This window comes from Saccopteryx leptura, chromosome 2 (genome assembly GCF_036850995.1).
Source record: "Saccopteryx leptura isolate mSacLep1 chromosome 2, mSacLep1_pri_phased_curated, whole genome shotgun sequence".
NCBI classification, from domain to species: Eukaryota; Metazoa; Chordata; class Mammalia; order Chiroptera; family Emballonuridae; genus Saccopteryx; species Saccopteryx leptura.
In genome coordinates this window covers 100,313,193-100,334,377 of record NC_089504.1, presented here as the reverse complement: position 1 = coordinate 100,334,377, position 21,185 = coordinate 100,313,193, and the positions used below count along the sequence as shown (strand labels likewise).

General features: G+C 46.9%; 1 protein-coding gene and 1 pseudogene across 2 annotated transcripts in view; one reads left to right on the top strand and one right to left on the bottom strand.

Moving 5' to 3' along the window:
• The window catches only part of LOC136391469 (anillin-like), a 90,625-nt pseudogene extending 85,866 nt beyond the window's left edge, over positions 1 to 4,759 (bottom strand).
• Positions 1 to 21,185, top strand: part of SYK (spleen associated tyrosine kinase) — a 101,842-nt gene that overhangs the window by 14,911 nt on the left and 65,746 nt on the right. The gene's annotated exons all lie outside the window — the stretch shown is intronic.

Below are 21,185 nucleotides of genomic sequence, written 5' to 3'. Positions count from 1 at the left end.
TAGCCAGCAAAATCAGAATGTCTCAAAATTTGTGTTTGTGTGTGTGTGTGGTGGGGTATTTAACTAAAACTGTTTTCTTGAATGATGGTTTTACTATTCCTTCCTTTAATTTCTATGTGAATTTTTTTTTTAAGTGAGAGGAGGGGAGATAGAGAAACAGACTCCAGCATGTGCCCTGACCAGGATCCACCTCGCAACCCCCACCTGGGGTCAATGCTTGAACCAACTGAGCTATCCTCAGCACCAGGGCCAACACTTGAACCAATTGAGCCACTGGCTGTGGGAGAGGAAGAAGGAGAGAAGTCAGAGAGAGAGAAAAGGAGAAGCAGTTGGTCACTTCTCCTGTGTGCCCTGACCAGGAATTGAACCTGGGACATCCACATGCTGGACTGATGCTCTATCCACTGAGCCAACAGGCCAGGACTGAAAAGTCCTCTTTTACTTCTGGACCAGGGGTCCCCAAACTTTTTACACAGGGGGCCAGTACACTGCCCCTCAGACCGTTGGAGGGCCGGACTATAAAAAAATCTATGAACAAATCCCTATGCACACTGCACATATCTTATTTTAAAGTAAAAAAACAAAACAGGAACAAATCCAATATTTAAAATAAAGAACAAGTAAATTTAAATCAACAAACTGACCAGTATTTCAATGAGAACTATGCTCCTCTCACTGACCACCAATGAAAGAGGTGCCCCTGGCCCTGGCCGGTTGGCTCAGCGGTAGAGCGTCGGCCTGGCATGCGGGGGACCCGGGTTCAATTCCCGGCCAGGGCACATAGGAGAAGCGCCCATTTGCTTCTCCACCCCCCCCTCCTTCCTCTCTGTCTCTCTCTTCCCCTCCCACAGCCAAGGCTCCATTGGAGCAAAGATGGCCCGGGCACTGGGGATGGCTCCTTGGCCTCTGCTCCAGGTGCTAGAGTGGCTCTGGTTGCAACAGAGTGATGCCCTGGAGGGGCAGAGCATCCCCCCCTGGTGGGCAGAGCTTCGCCCCTGGTGGGCGTCCCGGGTGGATCCCGTTCGGGCGCATGCGGGAGTCTGTCTGACTGTCTCTCCCGTTTCCAGCTTCAGAAAAATACAAAAAGAAAAAAAAAAAAAAGAAAGAAAGAGGTGCCTCTTCCGGAAGTGCGGCGGGGGCGGATAAATGGCCTCAAGGGGCCGCATGCGGCCCGCGGGCCGTAGTTTGGGGACCCCTGTTCTGGACATTCACTTTAATTAGTCTGAACATATATTCCATTCTTTTATTTAAATTACCTACCTCAGGGACATTCACCGTGCATATTTTGGATCTCCTTTGTCCTGGTATTTTTCTGTTGAATTTTTTCACTCTTCATTAATTCCATTTCATTTTTCTCAAGTTATTCCTTCCTGTCCACCATGTTCTGTACAGTTTAATGTCTGTTCTCTTTTGCTGTTGAAACAACACCGTGGTTTCTTTCCTGTGTTGGCTCTTGATCTCTGCCAGCCTATTCATGATGACTGTCTGCCTCCCGTCTCATCCCCTGACTTCGGCATTTCTGGTTGCAGCTATTGTTTTCTCAAAGCCAAGTTCTTTGACTTCATGGCTGCGTGTGTGGTCTTGATTTCATCTGCCCCTTGGGACGGAATGGTTTTCTGGCAAATATTTTTTTATGCAATGCATGTTTCAGCTGTTGCTTCTCCCCTTTTATTTAGTGTCATTGCATAGAATTTGGGGCAGGCTCCTCATCTTGGACGTGACTCATATTCGGAAGCAGCCCAAGATGGGTTCCAGCCCAGCAGAACACTTTCCTCATTCTCTCTGATGTCGTGTGCGTGTGACAGAGAAGGGGCTGGTTCAATGGTCATTTCTTCTCAGGGAGGCTGCTGGCCTCCCCTTGCCCTTCAAGAGCGTGCTGGCTTTCCCGGTGCTGTGGCTTCGTCTGAGGTCTGCGGCGGCCCCTTCCTTGACCGTCATCCCTGAGGGTCTCCGTGCTCCCAGCTCCAGCGTTTGCTGCACGTGGCTCTGTGGACCTTAGGTTTGGGCTGAGAGGTGTCCACCAGGCCCACAGCTGCTCTCTCTCTTGTTCTCCTGGCGGGCAGTTTCGGTGAAAATGGCGTTATGAAACATTTACTCTGTCAGCACCCAAGCTATCTGATATTTTGATATTTATTTTAGAGAATCCCTTAAGAGTCTTTGGTATTTTTGTTGAGCAACTAAGTGTCTGCAGAAACAGGAAAAAAACACAGAACAACTTCGAAGTGGGCAAAAGAGTTCACACAGGCCTTGGTTTCTGTCAGCCTCTGTGAATCAGCGTGCTGACCAGGGCCATGGAGCTGCGGGTTCCCTGGTCTGTTCGCCTGTTCACTTCTGGTCCCCCTCCTGCCAGCAGCACAGCGCTAGGTGCTGGGGGCACAGCAGCAGCCAGCACTGCTTCCTGCTCGTGCCTTGTGGACGGTCTGGTAGAAGGAAGGTGTAGAGCCAAGCCCCAGGCCTTCGTCACATGTGACCTCAGTTATTCTCACAGCAACCAAGTTGTTTTTAAAAAAAAAATTGGGGGGGGGGAGTACAAACAAGAGCAGTACCACTCATAATTCACAAGTGCTGCATTTCACCATTTTTGCCTTCATTTCACCTAAAAGAAGAACACCCTGAACAGGTGGCAGCTGCACCCTTTTCATGAAGAATAACTTGTCGAGGCCCAGTAGCTGGTGAGAGCAGGACTGAGGGCTGCTCTCAGGCCCCTCAGATGCAAAGGCTGTTTGTGCTCTTTGGTTTTTTAACTGTCCATTTATTGATTTTAGTGAGAGAAGAAGGGTGAGACAGAGAGAGAGAAACAGGCACGTTGATCTGTTTCTGTAGGTGCCCAGACTGGGGATCGAGCCGGCAACCTCTGCACTTCAAGATGATGCTCTAAGTAACCAACCTACCAGCCAGGGCAAGGCTGTGTATTTTATTACTTAGTAAAGAAAACCTGTGTCTTTGACAGTACCAAGGAGCGTTTTGTTAGAGAGCAAACAGCCCAAGGAGATACGCTTACCAGAGGCTGAGGCCCACTGAGATTTGAGTTTTCCTACATTAGTATTGACTCACCCTTGTACTGATCTTTACAGTAACCTATACTTCCCCAGCAAGCCCCATCTGACCATTCTAGATGCCACTCAAAATGGGTAAATTATGAATCTAAGACCTACATTTAGCTCTCTTGTGTAAGACAATGTTCGGTCCATTCTCAGTATCCACAGGTTTTAAATCCACCTGCTCCTTCAAATTGACTTGAGGCTGCACCAGTCCTCCTGGTGCCCCCCTGGGCCTGTGGACACGCACAAAGTCACCTGAGTCCCCAGGTGTGCAGACTCCCAGCTGTGGAACACCGGCGTGCTCTGCCCAAGTGTCCTTTTCAGGTCAGCCTATTGCCACACTTTTCGAATTTTTTTGTGTTTTTTTGTTAGTGATTTTGCTGTTTAAAATGACCCACAAGCATAGTACAGATGAGCTCAGATGCATTCGGGGCGGTATGGCCATAGACCCCACAAGCGTGGTACAAAGTGCCACTTAGGGTTTCTAAATAAAGGGGGTCATGACATGTCTCATGGGGAAAACGTGTGTCAGAGGAGCCCGGTGCATCCCTGAGCTATGTATGGTGCTGCTGACTGTGAGTTCAATGTTAATTAAGGAACAATCCATACTAAACAAAGTGTCTTTTAACAGAAACACACATAAAAAGAGGCTATGAATTGATTAGTCGATGAAAATGTAACCAGAGATTCTCAGAAACCTAAGTCTGTATTTTCCCAAGAAGCAAGGTCTCAGTGTTTATTAATTCAGTGTTCCAGATAGCATAGTGGAACATAATTATCACAAATAATGAGAATTGACCGTTTTTGTTTATCCTTTCTTGTACAAAGCCAGAAAATGATTTTTAAAACAGAGTTAAATCTGACTGTTTTTGTAAGAGATGTGACTTTGACACAAATTGACTATTTTATGATGCAGTGCAACTCCCTTAGCCTTGCATTTTGTATTCCTTTGTCAAGTTGGCAGGTTTGTCCTGAACTCTTCTTCCCTTGTGCCTGGCTCTCCTTTGGTACCAGGAGGGTGCAGTGAACAGGTGCATGGGTCAGATCACAAGCATCAGCTTAGAAGCGCTGTCATCACTTGATATTTCCATCTCATTGTGGTACTAAGCCCAGTGAGTTCTCAAAACAAGGCTCTCCTGCCTGACCTGTGGTGGTGCAGTGAATAAAGCATCGAGCTGGAACACTGAAGTCTCCAGTTTGAAACCATGGGCATGCCTGAAGGCACATATGAGAAGCAAATACTATGGGTTGATACTTCCCACTCCTCCTCTCCCCCCTCCCTTTTCTCAGCTCTCTAAAATCAATAATAATAATAAAAAAGAATCTTGTAATTCTCACGCAAGTGTTTTTCTAATGAAAGAATAATTTTTCATAGCCAGTATTTCTAAATAAATGTCTTTCTCAGAGGCTGACTTCACGGCCAGTCGACTTTCAACTTTGCAAGTGGAGACTGGTGATGATGGAATGCAATGCACACCCCCCAGGAAGTCCCCACAGCTCACAGCATTCAGACCTCCGGGTCACCCGACACATGGTCGCACAGGTTGCCGCAGAAGGCTGTCAGGCAGAAGCTCCTTCTGCAGAGCAGGTGGCAGCAGGCATTTCCTCCAGTGGGTCTGCACTGCATTAAGTAGCATGGGTGCCAGGGGACAGGTGCCCACCAGGAGGTGCCCAGGTCGCTGGCTACTCCGTGCATACACTGGAGGCAAAGCTTCCATGCCCCGTCACAGAGACAGGCTTAATGCTCTGGTTTGTATTGGATATTTATGGTTTCTTTAGTCCAGATGCACTCTATAAATTAGAGACCTTCTTTACTATGAGCAATCCTGCCCAGTAGTGGCGGGTACCACATAGCCAGGAGGAAGGCAAGGGTGTCCTCTGGCAGGCCAGCACCTGTTCCTCATGTGCAGTGTTGAGCCCAAGCCATTCATGTGAAGAAGCATATGTGTTCTTGGAGGTTTTAGTGAACAAAGTACCTTAGGTAACATTATAACAGCAGAGAATTCTTTTTTTTTATGGCTCTGTGGTTTCAAAGGTTTTTCCACACTCTTTTTTTTGGTCCTCTCTGTCACTCAGTGTGCACCAAGCAAGTTTGGGTCTAAGGTGTGGTGTTCACCCCACTTGTCCAGTAGTCTTCATAGCTCACTGGGCCAGCTGCAGTTGAGTGCCTATGGACTTACTCAGGGACACTCACACACTCAGAGTGGTGACCAATGGGACATGCTTTAAACTTGTTTTTAAAGCTCATACTATGTAGGGTGAGTTTTATGATTTGTTTTATATTCTTGCATGGAAAAACTCAGATTTCTTTTTTTTTTTTAAGTGTGAAGAGGGCTAATAGAGAAACAGACTTCTGACCGAATCCACCTGGCAACACCCCATCGGGAGCCAATGCTCGAATCAACTGAGCTAGCCTCAGCGCCCAGGGCTGACTCTTGAACCAGTTGTGCCACTGGCTGTGGGAGGGAAAAGGGAGAGAAGGCGGAGAGGAAGCAGGAGAGAAGCAGATGGTCACCTCTCCTGTGTGTCCTGACCAGGGATCGAACCCAGGATGTCCGCACACTGGGCTGATTATCCACCGAGTAAACCAGCCAGAGCCAAAACTTGTATTTTTTATAATGAATATTTTCTAATATGCTAGGACATTGAGTAGTGTAATGTCCATGTATGTAATCATGACTTAAATGTAGTGTTTTGCCATATTTTAGTGAAGCATTTTTAACATAAATGACAGAGATCATAAAATTTCACCCATTAAACACTTCAATACAATGGTCCCTTATCTATCGCCGGAGTTAGGTTCCAGAACCTTCCACGATAGGTGAAAATCCATGAGGTAGCAACCTTATATTTATTTTATTATTTATATCATATATATTTTAAGGCTTTATTTTGATTTAATATTCTTTTAATATGTTTTAATTAATATTTTATATTTTCAACTTTTTAGGCTAGAAAATGCTTATTTTACTGCAAAAATAATTAAAATAATAAATTTCTAAAAATACCTATATACCTCAAAATTCTGCGATATAGCAAAAAATCTGCAATACAAAATTAAATATATACAATTTAAAAATCTGCAAAACAGTGAGACCGCAAAAAGTGAACCATGATATGGTGAGGGATGACTGTATACCTCTCTTTAAAGAGATATTGTGGCCCTGGCAGGTTTGCTCAGTGGTTGAGTATCAGCCCTGTTTGTGGATGTCCCGCATTTAATTCCCGGTCAGGTCACACAGGAGAAGCAACCATCTGCTTCTTTACTCCACCCCCTCTCACTTCTCTCTCTCTCTTTCTTCTCCTCCTGTAGCCATGGCTCAATTGGAGCGAGTTGTCCGTGGATGCTGAGGATAGCTCCATGGCCTCTGCCTCAGGTGCTGAGAAGAGCTCAGTTGCTGAGCAATGAAGCAACTCCCCAGATGGGCAGAGCATCGCCCCCTAGTGGTCTTGCCAGGTGGATCCTGGTCAAGGTGCATGTGGGAGTCTGTCTCTGCCTCCCCTCCTCTCACTGAATAAAATATTTTAAAAAAATAAAGAGATATTGTAAGAACACAGTTATCCCCCCGACACAATCAGCATCAGGAGAACACGTGTAATTGTGGGACGACCCCTGAGGCAGCTAGACTGGTGAAGAGGACATGTCAACCTGCCTTCCCTGGGTGAATGGATGATAAAATCTACATGAGGAGATCTTTCCCTGCTGAATAGTGAGGCAATGCAGAGTCGTCACCCGCCTGTTGTTGGTACACCATCCTCATCGCCAGCCCAGGGCATTAAACAGATGCCAGGCCACACTCTGGGAGCCCTTCAGGTGGCTTGGCCCCCATACCACTCTTTAAAGTGGGTTTTACCATCATCCTCAGTTTGTAGACGAGGAAACTGGGGCTCAACTCTGCAAGCAAAAGCAGCAGAACCAGTGTTTGTACACAGGGGACTCTGCCTTGAGCAGAGACGAGACCATATCATAAACCACCTCTCCCACTCCACACACGCAGGCTCTCTGATTCTACAAGAGGGTTCTGCCTGGAATGAAGCATGGAACATGCAGCTAACCCTTGTGATGGCGAGAAAAGTGACTGTTGCCTTCACAGCACTAGGCCCTGCATTTTGTAGTCATTGTAGTTTTCTGGGTTCAGACCTCAAATTTTGTTAAAGGCTATGTGTAAGGAGAAGAAGGAAGTGAAGATGATAAGGGCACAGTACCTCCAGGAATGTGGAACAAGGCTATGCTTAATTTTATCTTATTATTTTTTAAGTGAGAGGAGGGAAGATAGAGAGACAGACTCCCACATGTGCATGAACTGGGATCCTTCTAGCAATCCCTGTCTGGAGCAGATGCTTGAATCAACCAAGCTATCCTCAGCACCTGAGCCTAATGCTCAGACCAACTGAGCCACTGGCTGTGAGAGGGGAAAAGAGAGAGAGATGAGGGGAGAGAGGGGAAGAAAAGCAGATGTTTGCTTCTCATGTGTGCCCTGACTGGGGATAGAACCTAGGATGTCCACAGGCCAGGCCATCCACTGAGCCAACTGCCAGGGCCAAGATTATACTTTATTAATTAGCCTAGTAGAAAGCAACACAAGTTAGGGTCTAAATGGGATTATCAAGGTTTGCTAACTGTATTGCTTTGGGAGAGGGGGAGGTGAGAGTATAAAAAATAGATACTCTTCCCCATCTGCATTTCATACCATCATAAAAGCAGAGATATAATAACTTGAAACAGAAGTAGTTTGGGACTACTTAGTGCTCCAAAGGAGAAAATACAGAGAGGGTATGCACTGCATGTCAGAAGGTGAGCTCAGGGGCCCTGGAGGATGTGGGGCTCTCTCATGACCTGAAGTGAAACACGCTGGACAGGCCCTGAGCACCTGTGGCTGCCTTAGATTTGAGATGAGCAAGTGGGACTTGTCTGGAAGAGACTGCAGTCACATTTGAGTTACTGACTCATTCATTTATTATTCACTTGTCAAATGAACCAGATAATCCCAGAATCATTCATTTGTTCAGGTATACATTTGACATGATTATGGATCATCTATTATAGGATAATCATGTCTGGATCATGTATTCATTTTTTTACCTGACAGATACGTAAGGGCCATCTATTATAAAGTGGTTATCTCATTTAGAGGACCTATACCTATAGAAAAACAAGGATGAGAACTGTGGCAGACTTCTCTTCACGAACAACACAAACCTGAATTGATTAGTGAAAGATTTTAAATGGTTTTTTTTGTTGTTGTTGTTTTGTTTGTTTTTTTGTATTTTTCTGAAGTAGGAAACGGGGAAGCAGTCAGACAAACTCCCACATGTGCCGAACCGGGATCTACCCGGCATGCCCACCAGGGGGCGATGCTCTGCCCATCTGAGCGTTGCTCTGTTGCAGCCAGAGCCATTCTAGCGCCTAAGGCAGAGGCCATAGAGCCATCCCCAGCACGTGGGCCAACTTTGCTCCAATGGAGCCTCGGCTGTGGGAGGGGAAGAGAGAGACAGAGAGGAAGGAGAGAGGGAGGGGTGGAGAAGCAGATGGGCGCTTCTCCTGTGTGCCCTGGCTGGGAATCGAACCCGGGACTCCTGCATGCCAGGCCGACACTCTACCACTGGGCTAACCGGCCAAGACCAAGATTTTAAATGTTGAAGGTAAGAAAAAACAAGCACCAACCTAGAATCTTCTATCCAGCTAAATTTCCCTCCAAAAAGTGAGGAAAAAGTAAGACTTCTTAGACAAACTCTGAGACAGTTTATCAGTAGCTGACTGACCCTATAAAAACAAACAAACAGAAACTCTAAAGTAAAATGATATGAGTCTGAAACAGGGATCTATCTGAAGAAAGGAAGAGTATCAGAGAAGGAGAAAATGAAGATGAAATGAAAAATTTTATCTTTCTTATATTTAATTGATCTTAAAAGATAACTTTGACTAAAGCAACAGTGTATTGGGTGATTATAGCATATCAGTAAGTGAAGCAACTGGCAGCATTGTCACGAAGGATGAGAGGAAGGAGTTGGAAATACTCTCCTATGAGGTACCCGTTCTGTATGTGTGTTATCTGAACATGGTATTTCGATTTTAAAATGTATATTGTAAACTCCAGGGCAGCCAATAATTTTTTTGTTAAATATGCTGCGAAGGTATAAAATGGAATCATATGAAATGCTTGATTAAATCCAAAGAAAGCAGGAAAAAAAAGGGGTGGGACAAAGAACAAATGCATTGAAAACATACTAGTTACTAACATGGTAAATATCAATCTAAATCAATAACCATTTTAAATGTAAGTAGTCTAAGTACACTAATTAAAGCAGAGTTTGTCAAAATGCATTTTAAAAAACCCCAAAAGACCCAACTATATGTTGTCTATAAGAAACCCACTTTATTTATTTATTTTGTGACAGAGACTGGGAGAGAGAGAAAGAGGAGGGGGAGAGAGGAACAGACAGACAGAAAGGGAGAGAGATAAGAAGCATCAATTCTTTGTTATGGCACCTTAGTTGTTCATTGATTGCTCTCTTATATGTGCCTTGACTGGAGGGCTACAGCAAAGCAAGTGACCCCTTGCTCAAGCCAGTGACCCTGGGCTCAAGCTGGCGACCTCGGGGCTTCGAACCTGGGTCCTCTGTGTCCCAGTCCAATGCTCTATCCACTGCGCCACTGCCTGGTTAGCCTAAAAACCCACTTTAAAAGTGGAGACACATATAGATTAAAAGTAAAAGGATGGAGAAAGAGACCCCATGCTGACATTAATCAGAAGGAAGTTGAAGTTAGCTATATTCATTTTACACAAAGCAGACTTCGGAAAGTGGAAGATTATGAGGGATAAGGAAGGGTGTTGTGTGACCCTAAAGGGAACAGTTATCCAGTGAGACATAATAACCTGAAGTGCACATATAAGAGAGAGTGAAAACACACAAGGCAAACACTGATAGACCGGAAGGAGAATAGACAGATGCACCATTATGATTAGAGATTTCTGTCGCCCTCTGCCAGGAACTGATAGGTTAGGTAGATGGAAAATCAGAAGGGTGTCAGTGGCCCGAGCAGCACTGTCAACTCACCTGACACTCATACTGTATTCAGCCCAATAACAGAAAAACACACCTTCTCCTTGGCTCTCATGAACAGTCACCAAGACAGAGCATGTTCTTGGAAAACATACATAAATAAACTTGAATAAAAATTCATACAAATTATGTTCTCTCAGACTGCAGTGGAATAAAACTGGAGTAGAGTAACAGAAAGAAATCTATAAAATGCCCAAATATTTGAAAATCAAATAATTTACAATTATAATAAACACTCTATGAATCAAAGAGGAAGTATGAAGAAAAACTAAAAATATTTTGACCTGAATAGAAATGAAAATACAGCTTATCAAATGTGTGAGTTGCAGCAAAAGCAGTACTTAGGAGAAAATTTATAGCATTAAGCACATATATTAGATAAAAGAAAATTGTAAAATCAACTCCCAGTGCTTTCACCTTAGGAAATTACAGGGGGGAAAAAAAGAAAATTGAGCTTAAAACAAGAAGAAATAAAATAATTAAAATTATAGCAGAAATCATTGAAATTGAAATTGAAAGCAAGAAAAATTTTTTTATAAAAAGGTAGTTCTTTGAAAAGATTGATAAAATCTCTAAGCCTTTTTAGCCAAAGTAAACAGGTAAAAAAGAAGGCCCCAATTAACAATATTAGAAATAAAAGAGAGGTCATTCTTACTTATCCTGTGGACATAAAAAGGACAATAGCAAATAGCAGAATACTGTGGACAATTCTGTACGCATAAATGTGATAACTTAGGGGAATCAGACCAATTCTTGAAAGATACAAACTACCAAAAACTCACAGAAGGAAAAGTAGCTTGAATAACCCTGCTTTTCGATTTAAATCAATAATTAATACCCCCAGAGCACCATGCTCATATGGTTTCATTGGTGAGAATTATACCAGATGTTTAAAGAGGCAATTAGACTAATTTTCAACAATTTTTACATTCTGGAAATAGAAGCAGAGGGATGGAGACATCAGTATGAACTTGCATTTAGATGAAGGTAGGTACCAACGGATGCAGAGAAACACGTAAGATGTGTGTACATATACAGGTCGGGTCTGCACACATATATTTCCTTGCTCTGTCATGTCAGGGGGTCTGGAATCAATGACATCCTTGTGTCAATGAGCACATTGAGCACCCAGATCACGGTTCCTAAAAACACTCTTAATTAAAAAGTTAGAGAAGTGAGAGATGCTAGGACTAGAGCAATAAATATACAAGATACACCCAGAGGCCCTGGCCAGTTGGCTCAGTGGTAGAGCGTCAGCCTGGTGTGCAGGAGTCCCAGGTTCGATTCCCAGCCAAGGCACACAGGAGAAGTGCCCATCTGCTTCTCCACCCCTCCCTCTCTCCTTCCTCTCTGTCTCTCTCTTCTCCTCCCGCAGCCAAGGCTCCATTGGAGCAAAGTTGGCCCAGGCGCTGAGGATGGCTCTGTGGCCTCTGCCTCAGGCGCTAGACTGGCTCTGGATGCAACAGAGCAGCACCCCAGATGGGCAGAGCATTGCCCCCTGGTGGGCATGTTGGGTGGGTCCCAGTCGGGCACATGCGGGAATCTGTCTGACTGCCTCCCCGTTTCCAACTTCAGAAAAATACAAAAAAATAAAAATAAAAATAAAATATATATATAAAAAGATACACCCAGAATGCCCTGAAGTGACAGGAGTAAGGAAGTGCTCAGACACCAAATCTGCTACACGGGGCCTGTGTAAGAGGGACACAGGAGCCACTGTCAGTGCTCCTAGTGACTGAGCTGGGACAGTTGGAGCAATAAAATAAAGTACTATTGGACTGGAACCTCTTGTATAAAATATTAATAAATACTCCTGAATTCTTATTTACATAAGTAAATGATTGAGCGGATAAAAGCATGGGGGAGAGCAAACTTTCTCCAGAAGAATTCCAAATAACTTAGGATGATCTTCACATTCAACATGCCTCTCCCCTCCTCAAGTGTGACCTTGTCGTTTCTTTCTTCCAAAGAGGATGGGGTGGGGCAGCAACTCTCCAGTGGAGACCCTGACGGGCGCCACCACTGCCAGGCATCAGAGATCGTCACCCACTGTAATAGCCATGTTGACACCATGCACCTTGATATGATGTGAGCAGAAGGACTCTTGATCTCTGTCATCTTCCTTCACAAACATGGAACCCAAGCCTAACCAGGAGAAAGATACCAGGCAAACTCCAGGTGAGGGACATTCTGCAAACTCCCTGACCAGGACTCCTGAAAAACACTCACCACCACCAGTAGGTGCCTGAGAAGGCAGAGCAGCAGCATAAAATATAACATCCTGCCCTGGCTGGCTTGCTCAGTGGATAGAGCATCAGCCCAGTGTGCGGATGTCCCGGGTTTGATTCCTGGTCAGGGCACACATGAGAAGCGACCATCTGCTTCTCTCCCCCTTTCTCTCCCCCTTCTCTCCCTCTTCCCCTCTTACAGTCAGTGGTTCAATTGGTCCAAGTATTGGCCTGGACACTGAGGATAGCCCAGCTGGTCCAAACATTGGCCCCATATATATATGACATCCTGAGTGGATTCCTGCAACAGAAAAAAAAGAGAGAGCCTAACCAGGCGGTGGCGCAGTGGATAGAGCATCAGACTGGGATACTGAGGACCCAGGTCGCCAGCTTGAGCGCGGGCTCATCTTGTCTGAGCAAAGCTCACCAGCTTGGACCCACGGTTGCTGGCTTGAGCAAAGGGTTACTCAGTCTGCTGTAGCCCCTCGGTCAGGGCACATATGAGAAAGCAATCAATGAACAACTAAGGTGTCACAACAAAAAAAACTGATGAATGATGCTTCTCATCTCTCTGTTCCTGTCTGTCTGTCTTTCCCTATCTATCCCTCTCTCTGACTCTCTCTGTCTCTGTAAAAAAAAAAAGAAAGAAAAAAGAAAAGAGAGAGAGAGATTGAGAGATTTGGTAAAAAATAAAGACAAACAGAGAAAGTAATAAAGTATGGGTGTTAGTTAATAATGATGTGTCACTGTTGGCTCACTGATTGTGAGAAGTCTACCATAATAGTCTTGTAAGATGCTAATATTAGGGGAAACTGGATGTGGGGTATATGGAAACCCTGTACTATCTTCGCAATTTTTCTGTAAATATAAATAAATTCTAAAGTTAAAAGTTTACTTGAAGAGTAGAGATGAATGGATATCATCTCTGCCTTTGTTGGGGAGACAGGCATTCCTCAAATCACAAACATCTAAACAAAGGTAAGTTAAAATTAAGTCAGAACTGTGGTCAGTATTGCAAAAGAAAGACACAGGGAACATTGAGGGGGATTAGACAATCTGGGAGCATCGAGGATACTGTACAGAGACAGCCCAGTGGGAGGGAGATCTGAAGGTGAGCTGATATGCTGATACGCTGGAGGATGGGCATGTTTACCCCGAGGTCTGGGGGTGGACCGTAGAGAAACTTTAGCAGAGCAGTGGCGTGATCAGACTTTGTTTAAAGAGTGAACATGGTTGAAAGGTTGGAAGGTAAGATGGGTGGGACAGGTCAGGTGATGCGTTCCTTCCAGGGATGTGGAGGAGGGAGCTACCTAAGAGGACCTAGATTTCAGTCTTGAGCAGTTGTGTGGATGTCATTCTTATGAAAAGCTCTCATACCAGGCTCCCCTCCCAAAGCTTCTGATCCAATGTGAGGGTAATGTGGCTGCGACATCTGTCACCCCATTGATCACCAGGGTTGATTCAGCTGATCTGGCTGGCTAGGCGGGTGTCCCCTTCCTCCCTCATCCCTCCTGAAGCTGCTTGCTCCTTCAAAGAGAATGATCTTCCCTGATAGAGGAGAGGACCATTCTCCCATGAAGGGCATATGCGTAGCTACGCTCCCCTGCTAGAACTTCCAAACAAGATCCCAAAGCTTCTGATTCTGCAAGTCAGGAGGAAGCCCTGAGCATTCCCATCTCGCAAGTTCCTGGTGATGCTGGCATAGCTGGTCCCAGGGCTGTGCATTAGGCACCACTGCTGTAAGTTGACAAGAAAGGGCTCCAGTCTGGCAGGAAAGCCTGGGCTTGGATGTGGGCTGTGCTGATTCAGGTGCTTATTCCCATGAAACTGCGGGTGTCTTCAGGCTAGATCCAAGACAAGTGCCAACTTTCAGCCCTGCCCCTGCCACTGGTGCCTCTGCATCCTTTGGGAGGTGACCCACTTTCCTCAGCCTGAGGTCCAGTCTGTGAATTGGGATGAACAGTAGCCATTGCTTTTAGGGGTGTCGTGGAGGTCAGCGAGCGAGTGCACGTGGAATAGCTGCTCTTGTTACATCCTTTTTTTTATTAAGTGAGAGGCAGGGAGACAGTGAGACAGACTTCCACGTGTGCCCCAACTGGGATCCACCCAGCAAGCACCCCACAGGATGATGCTCTGCCCATCTTGAGGCCATTGTTCTGTTGCTCAGCAGCCAAGCTATTTTTAGCACCAAGGCCAGGGAGCTGGAGCCATCCTCAGTGTCCAAGGCAACCTCACTTGAATCAATCCAGCCATGGCTGCAGAAGGGAGAGAGAGAAAGAGAGAGAGAAGAAGAATGGGGAGGGAAAGGATGGAGAAGCAGATGGGCACTTCTCCTGTGTGCCCTGACCAGAAATCTAACCCAAGATATCCACACACTAGGCCGATGCTCTACCACTGAGCCAACTGGCCAGGGCTTTCTCGCTGCCATCCTTACCATCTTTGTCACCGTCATTCTCATGGCCATCCCAACCGGCACTAAGGGTGTATGCCTAACCTCTTTTTGGTTCAAGATTATTATCTGCAAAGTGATGATGCTTTTATCACAAAGCTGTCATTTTCAGGCTTGGGCTTCAGGTCGGTTACAGTTACAATTTGGAACACGTCCCACTGCTTGCTGCACCCTGATGAACCTGTCCACAGGACTCCTTCCAGTTTACTCTGTGTGAGGCAGGCCTCTCTCAGGCTGGCGTCTCCAGCAACTGCGCCTCACCTGTGCTGGAAGGAAGCCTGGCCGGACTTCTCCCGCCTGAGTTTTCAAGTGTGGGAGACGGCGATGGCTGGAGAGAGAGAGTCAAAGCCTGCTTACTGCAGAGTATGTGACTATCTCGTAAATGCTTGAAAGGCACCTCCAGTTCCTACCAGAGGGACTTTGTCAGAAGTCCCCTGTGAAGTTGTGTCTCCTGCTACTGCCACGAGGAGCTGTGTGCTGGGGAAGCTGGGACCAGGGTCAGAGAGAGCTGGCATGTCAGCTGTATGTACCCCTGCACAGCCCCGCCCTGCCCAGCCTCACCCATCCCCACTGCGAGTTAGCCCCATGAGCTCTCAGACAAGGCCTCTTACAGGATTTCTCTCCTTTTTAGAATTTGATACTACAATATCCTAGGGATTTTTAAAAACAGGAAATAACCAAAAAAAAAAAAAAAAGGTTGGTATGCCCTTCCTAGCGAGCAATCTAAGATAAAGTTCATTTGGTAAGAACTCTTGTGAGTAATGCATGTCAAGTCCAATGGCATGCTCTTAGACTTGAATCTGTTTTGGGGGATCCGTGTCCTTGTCCTTGGGGCATCCTTGCTTCATTTTCACATGCAATTTAAAGAGGCACTCTGTGCCTGTGGTCTGCACTTCTGCTTCTGGCTGCTTTGCATGCAACAGTGGAGAAGCCAACTTCCCTAACTGCGAGCACCACGCGGCAGAAGGGAGCACTCCAGCTCTGGGGGCTCGTGGACTGCTTTCTCTCCGTTTCCACTGTTCTCCCTTTAAATATTTCACACCTATTTCTTGCACCCCCCCCCCATACTTCTTGCTGTCCTGAGTTCTGATTCTGAGCCTGCGTTTGGATCCAGGAAAAGGAAGGAGGTCAAATGGGTAGAAATCTAGAAATGCAGAACCATGATGCCAGAACTCTGCACCCCTGTGGGAAGGATACTCAAGTCTCAGCAGGTTGATGTCTGCTCCTGGGGTTTCCTCCCTGTGCAGCCAGCATCCCCCCGCCCACACCAAGCACCTGCCCATAAGAGCTGGGGTCAGCTTTCTGCTGTCCTAGTCCTTTCCTGCAGTTACCATGTGGCCAAGCCATCTTTCCCCCTTTCCTGTAACCTTTGCCACCTCATTAAGCATTGGGTATGTTTATCTCACAGGTTGACGAAATCTAAGGTCACTGTCATAAGCTTCTGTAATATTATGCAACGAGTCACCCACAGATATTTTTTAAACTGATTAGGAAAGCTGATGGCGATTTTTAATATATGTATATTTAGTAAATCTTTCTGTGGATGCTTAATCCACAGGTGTGTGTGTCCTTTCTGTTTAAATGAGGAGGTTTGCCTTCTGCAGCGATATGGTCCCCATAGAGGAGGTTGTGTGACTGAGGGAAGGCTAGGAGCATAATCCGTGTCCAAAGCTGAAAACCTTAGCAAAGTGCCCACAGGTCAGAAAGGAGAAGCCACATCCCAGGCCTTCCCAGGAAGGAGCCTCTGCTCTCTGAGGGGAAGGGGTCTTGGACAGCCATCTGAAGCAGGGTTTGAAGCTCAGTCACATTGCTGCAGGATTTGAAGCTCAGTCACATTGCTGCAGGATTTGAAGCTCAGTCACATTGCTGCTGTCCCTCTTCCCTGTGTGGTTTGCCCAGATGAAGAGAGGGCCAGTGACAGCCGTCAGCCACTTTCAGTGTGTGCTCTCCTCAGTCCTTTTGTCTGTTGTTTTCATCTTTCCCAGGGAGGGGGAGGGAACGGTGAGGTGGCCTTCCAGATGCAGCAGCTGGATGAAACTCGGTGGGGTGATGTCCGTGGACCCACTCGGGGCTGACGCGCCTTAGCCCACTGGAGGAAACCCCTTCCTTTTCTGATCAAAGGAACGTTCCTGGCCCTGGACAGTTGGCTCAGCGGTAGAGCATAGGCCCGGCATGTGGAAGTCCCAGGTTCGATTCCCAGCCAGGGCACATAGGAGAAGTGCCCATCTGCCTCTCCACCCTTCCCCTGTTCCTTTCTCTCTGTCTCTCTCTTCCCTTCCCGCAGCCAAGGCTCCATTGGAGCAAAGATGGCCCCAGGCGCTGAGGATGGCTCTATGCCCTCTGCCTCAGGACCTAGAATGGCTCTGGCCACAACAGAACGATGCCCCAGATGGGCAGAGCATTGCCCCCTGGTGGGCATGCCAGGTGGATCCCGGTTGGGCACATGTGGAAGTCTGTCTGACTGTCTCCCCACTTCTAACTTTGGAAAAATACAAAAAGAAAAAAAAAGAGGGACATTACCAAGTGACGCCTTGGATGGACCCGTGTTCACTGACTTCACTAAGCCCAGCACTTTTGTTAGTGGCCAGTTGCTTCAGGAGGGGCACACCTGTGTGACATGGGGCCTGGCGGGGAAGTAGTGCAGAGGAAACTGCCCCTCCCCCCCATGCAGTCAGAGCTGGGCTTGCCCATCACCTCTCTGCAACTGACCAGCCATCCCTGACCAGCTTGGGCAGGGCATGACACCCCCTCTAGGCTGGGCTTGTTTCTCATTCTCATGCAAATTAATCAAACCCATAAGTGATGTTTTGCCTTTTACCCACATCCTGACACTTAATTTTTTTTTTCTACTTCAAACTGCAGAGGAAATTCCCAGGCAAATTTTATCGAGGCTGCTTTGCATGGAGGTGGCTGCGTGGCTTTGGGCAGGAGAAGTTCGAATAGCTTTTTGCATCTTCCTTATTTTATTCTCTGGATTGGTAGAATATAGCAGAAAATGCCCCTTGATCTGTTTTCCCCCAGAGCACCATCACTCCCTCCACTGTCACCTATGTCCAAGTCGTAAGGGGAGGCTCTGTGGCCAGGATGTGAATGCAGCCACTTCATGTACTGAGCACTGTTGGAAATGTTCTTTACAGGAAGTAGCAGGGGCTGCACCCTGTGGTTTGGTGCCATGGTCGGTGCCATGGTCCAGTGGGTCTTAAGAAAAGCAGAAGCCTTGAGTCACAAGTCCAGGCGTCTGATCACCAGGACAGATCGGGTGGAAAAAGAAAAAAAAGTACAAGTACAGGCTGCCTCTCTGGGTTCCATGCCAAGTTTAAAAGCACTGAAATGGACACAGATGTAGGGAACAGGAATACTACATTTGATAACAGCCTTGTACCAAGGCAGCATTGTGTACCCTTATGGGTGAGGTTGGGTCTTTTTAGGAGGTGGGGGAGAGCAGAAGAAAGTTACAGCCGACCCTCATTATTCATGAAATCGACATTTAGATTCCCCTTCTCCATAGTATGTACTTGAAACCCCAGAGCGATGCTCACTGCACTTGTGTGGTCATTTGTGGACCAGCACAGAGTAGGGAGCGTTCTGAGTCGCCCACCACGCACGTTCCCGGCTGAAGTGGAGGGAGGGTGACTTGCGCCTTCTTCTCTCGGCTCCTACTGCAGATGTGTCCTTTTCATGGTCTACTTTAAGCCACTTGATTATTATTATTGTTTTGCATTTATTGTGCTTTTTGTTGATTCGCTGTTTGAATAGTCCCAAGCACAGTACTGGCTGCTGTCCTGTGGTCCCCAGCACAAGGAGGCTGAGACACGTCTCATGAAGAAAACATGTGTGTTAGGTCAGCTTCACTTAGTCACACGTTATAGGGCTGCTGGCCCTGGGCTCAGTGTTACTAAGCCAGCAACAGAGATGAACTAAGTTTGTTTAAGCAGGAACACACATAAAATGAGTTACATATTGACCAGTTGACTAAAATGTCAAGACCATGGGCTTGCAGGATTACAGCTGTCTTCTCTCAGGAGCAGTGACTGGCTCAGTATTTGAGAATTCAGTGTGCATAGAGACTACAGAACTGAACTACCATGAATAATGAGAATGGATGGGAGACGCGGAAGATGGTGAGCAGAGGCAGGGGCGGCGAGGTTGGTAAAATGAAGAGGAAGAAGGGAGAGAACCAACATTGTGATCACTGGTGAGCCTTAATGTTAGTGACAATAAATTAACCTGAACTTTGGAGATCTGCCTCTGGTCCTGGTTCCCAGGCTTGTGTGTTGTGGCCCTGGCAGGGTTTGGGGACAGTGTCTCTGACCACCCTCCACAGGCACAGGTGGTGGAGGTGAAGGAAGTGGGCAAGGCCCACAGAAGGAGCGAGGGGTGACATACAGCCCTGGTGTGTAAATCAAGGCCCCCTGTGGACAGCGGGGTGTGGACACCAGGGAGTGCAGGCTACCCCGGTTGTGTTGTGAACCCAGGACACTGCGTGGGCACCCAGGAGGGGCTTGTGCCCGTGTGTGTTTAAATCTTTTCAAGTGGGTCTTGGACAAAATAGATTGTGGGGACAAAGTGACCAGGATGATGAATGCACTGGGTAACACCAAGTGAGGGTGGGTGTGTGAGCTTGGAGCAGAGCTGGCACAGGCCTCTGACGACTGTTTGGGGAGGCTGACCTGGAAGTTCCATGCATGCTGTGGGCAGAGGGAGGATCGGGGCTGGAAGAGGGGAGGTAGGGTGTCGGCTGTGTGTCCACTTAGGGGCGGCGCACCTCGTGCAGGTGCCGTGCTCCAGTGGGCTGGGGAGCCGGGGGTTTGGGTGAGCACCCTCCGGAGTCCCTGACTCTGGCACCATATCTAAACTTGGGCAAAACTCTAAGAAAGAGAGATCCCCATGTGTTCCACTTTGCAGGTGTTTTGTAAGCGCCTGGGCAGCCTCAGAGTGTTGAGGGTGCGAGTCAGCCCTTCTGGACATTGGAGCTCATATTTAGGGCCGGGGGCAGGCTTGTGTCGGAGAACAAAGGAAGTAAGCACTTTGGTGAGACAGAGACAAACGGGGCCGTGAAGCTCCCTCAGACACGGTCCTCAGCACACACCTCTCTGAGGTGACGAAAGCTGAGACCACATGCATGAGAAGGGGAAACCAGCCAGGTCTGAATGAGGCAGCTGGGGTCACGAAAGGTCCCCTCACATTAGGACAGGGAGGGGGCCTGGATGGCTGGACGTGGTGAGCACAGGCCTAAGTGGGCAAGATGAGCGAGGGGCCCTGGCCAAACCGTGAGGGAAGTAGAGAGAGAACAGGGTTTGGATGCAGCGGGGCTGGGAGGTGAATGTCCAGCCTCACGCTGCCTGCTGGGCAGGGAATGGACCGCAGTGGAAAGGGAATGGGATAAAACCAGTGACGGGACGTGGCCTATTCGTAGTGGTTCGATACCTAATTTTTTGTTCACTTAGGTGAACCAGTTGTTAAAATGGCACTTGTAATCAGGGTTCTCTCTAAGGTGGGCGCCTGGGCAGCTGCCCAATGTGGACACCACAAATTTACATTCTTTACTAGTTTGTATCATTTATCTGCGCAACAGCGTATTCTAAGTGCCCATAGTCATGTTCATTCTGTCCATAGATGAAAAAAATTGCAAGTGAGGAAGCCGATCAAGAAGTATTAATAATATGGAAATACCTTAAATAACAGTTTTATTGTTTTTTTGTCAGGTATTATTTAATATTTTTTCATTAATAGTTTAAAATTCTTTCTTATAACATAATCTAGCTTTGTGCACCTCTTTTATTGTTCTTATTTAAGTATTCAGTGCATGAAATAATAAACTACCTTTCGGTTTATCGTTTTTTATACTTAAAATGGTCATTAGGACAGAGAGGTGGTTGTTAAATTATTTGAATCCCACCACTGGGTAAAACGTCCATAAAAGTGAGTGAGAGGGGCTGGGGCTTCACCAGGGCAGCACCAGGGAAGACAGAAGCCAGGGCTTTGGTACAGACACCCCAGAGATGAGCTGATTTGCCCTCGGTCTGATTGCCCAGCCCCCGATGCAGCACGGTCCCGGCACGGAGCTCACACTTCCTAAGGGAACCCATTCTGGCGTGGGATGGTCGTGTCTGGTAGGAAATGTGTCCTTTTCTGACTCCATGGATTGGACATGCATGACGAGTGAGAGGGAGGAATCCTGAAGTGCCCTCGGGCAGTGGTTCTCAACCTTTCTAATGCCGTGACCCCGCAATACAGTTCCTCATGTGGCGGTGACCCCAAACCAAAAAATAATTTTGGTGGCTACTTCATAACTGTAATCTTGCTACAGTTATGATTTGGAATGTAAATACCTGATATGCATTATGTATTTTCCGATGGCTTTAGGCGACCCTGCCGGGGTCGCGATCCCACAGGTTGAGA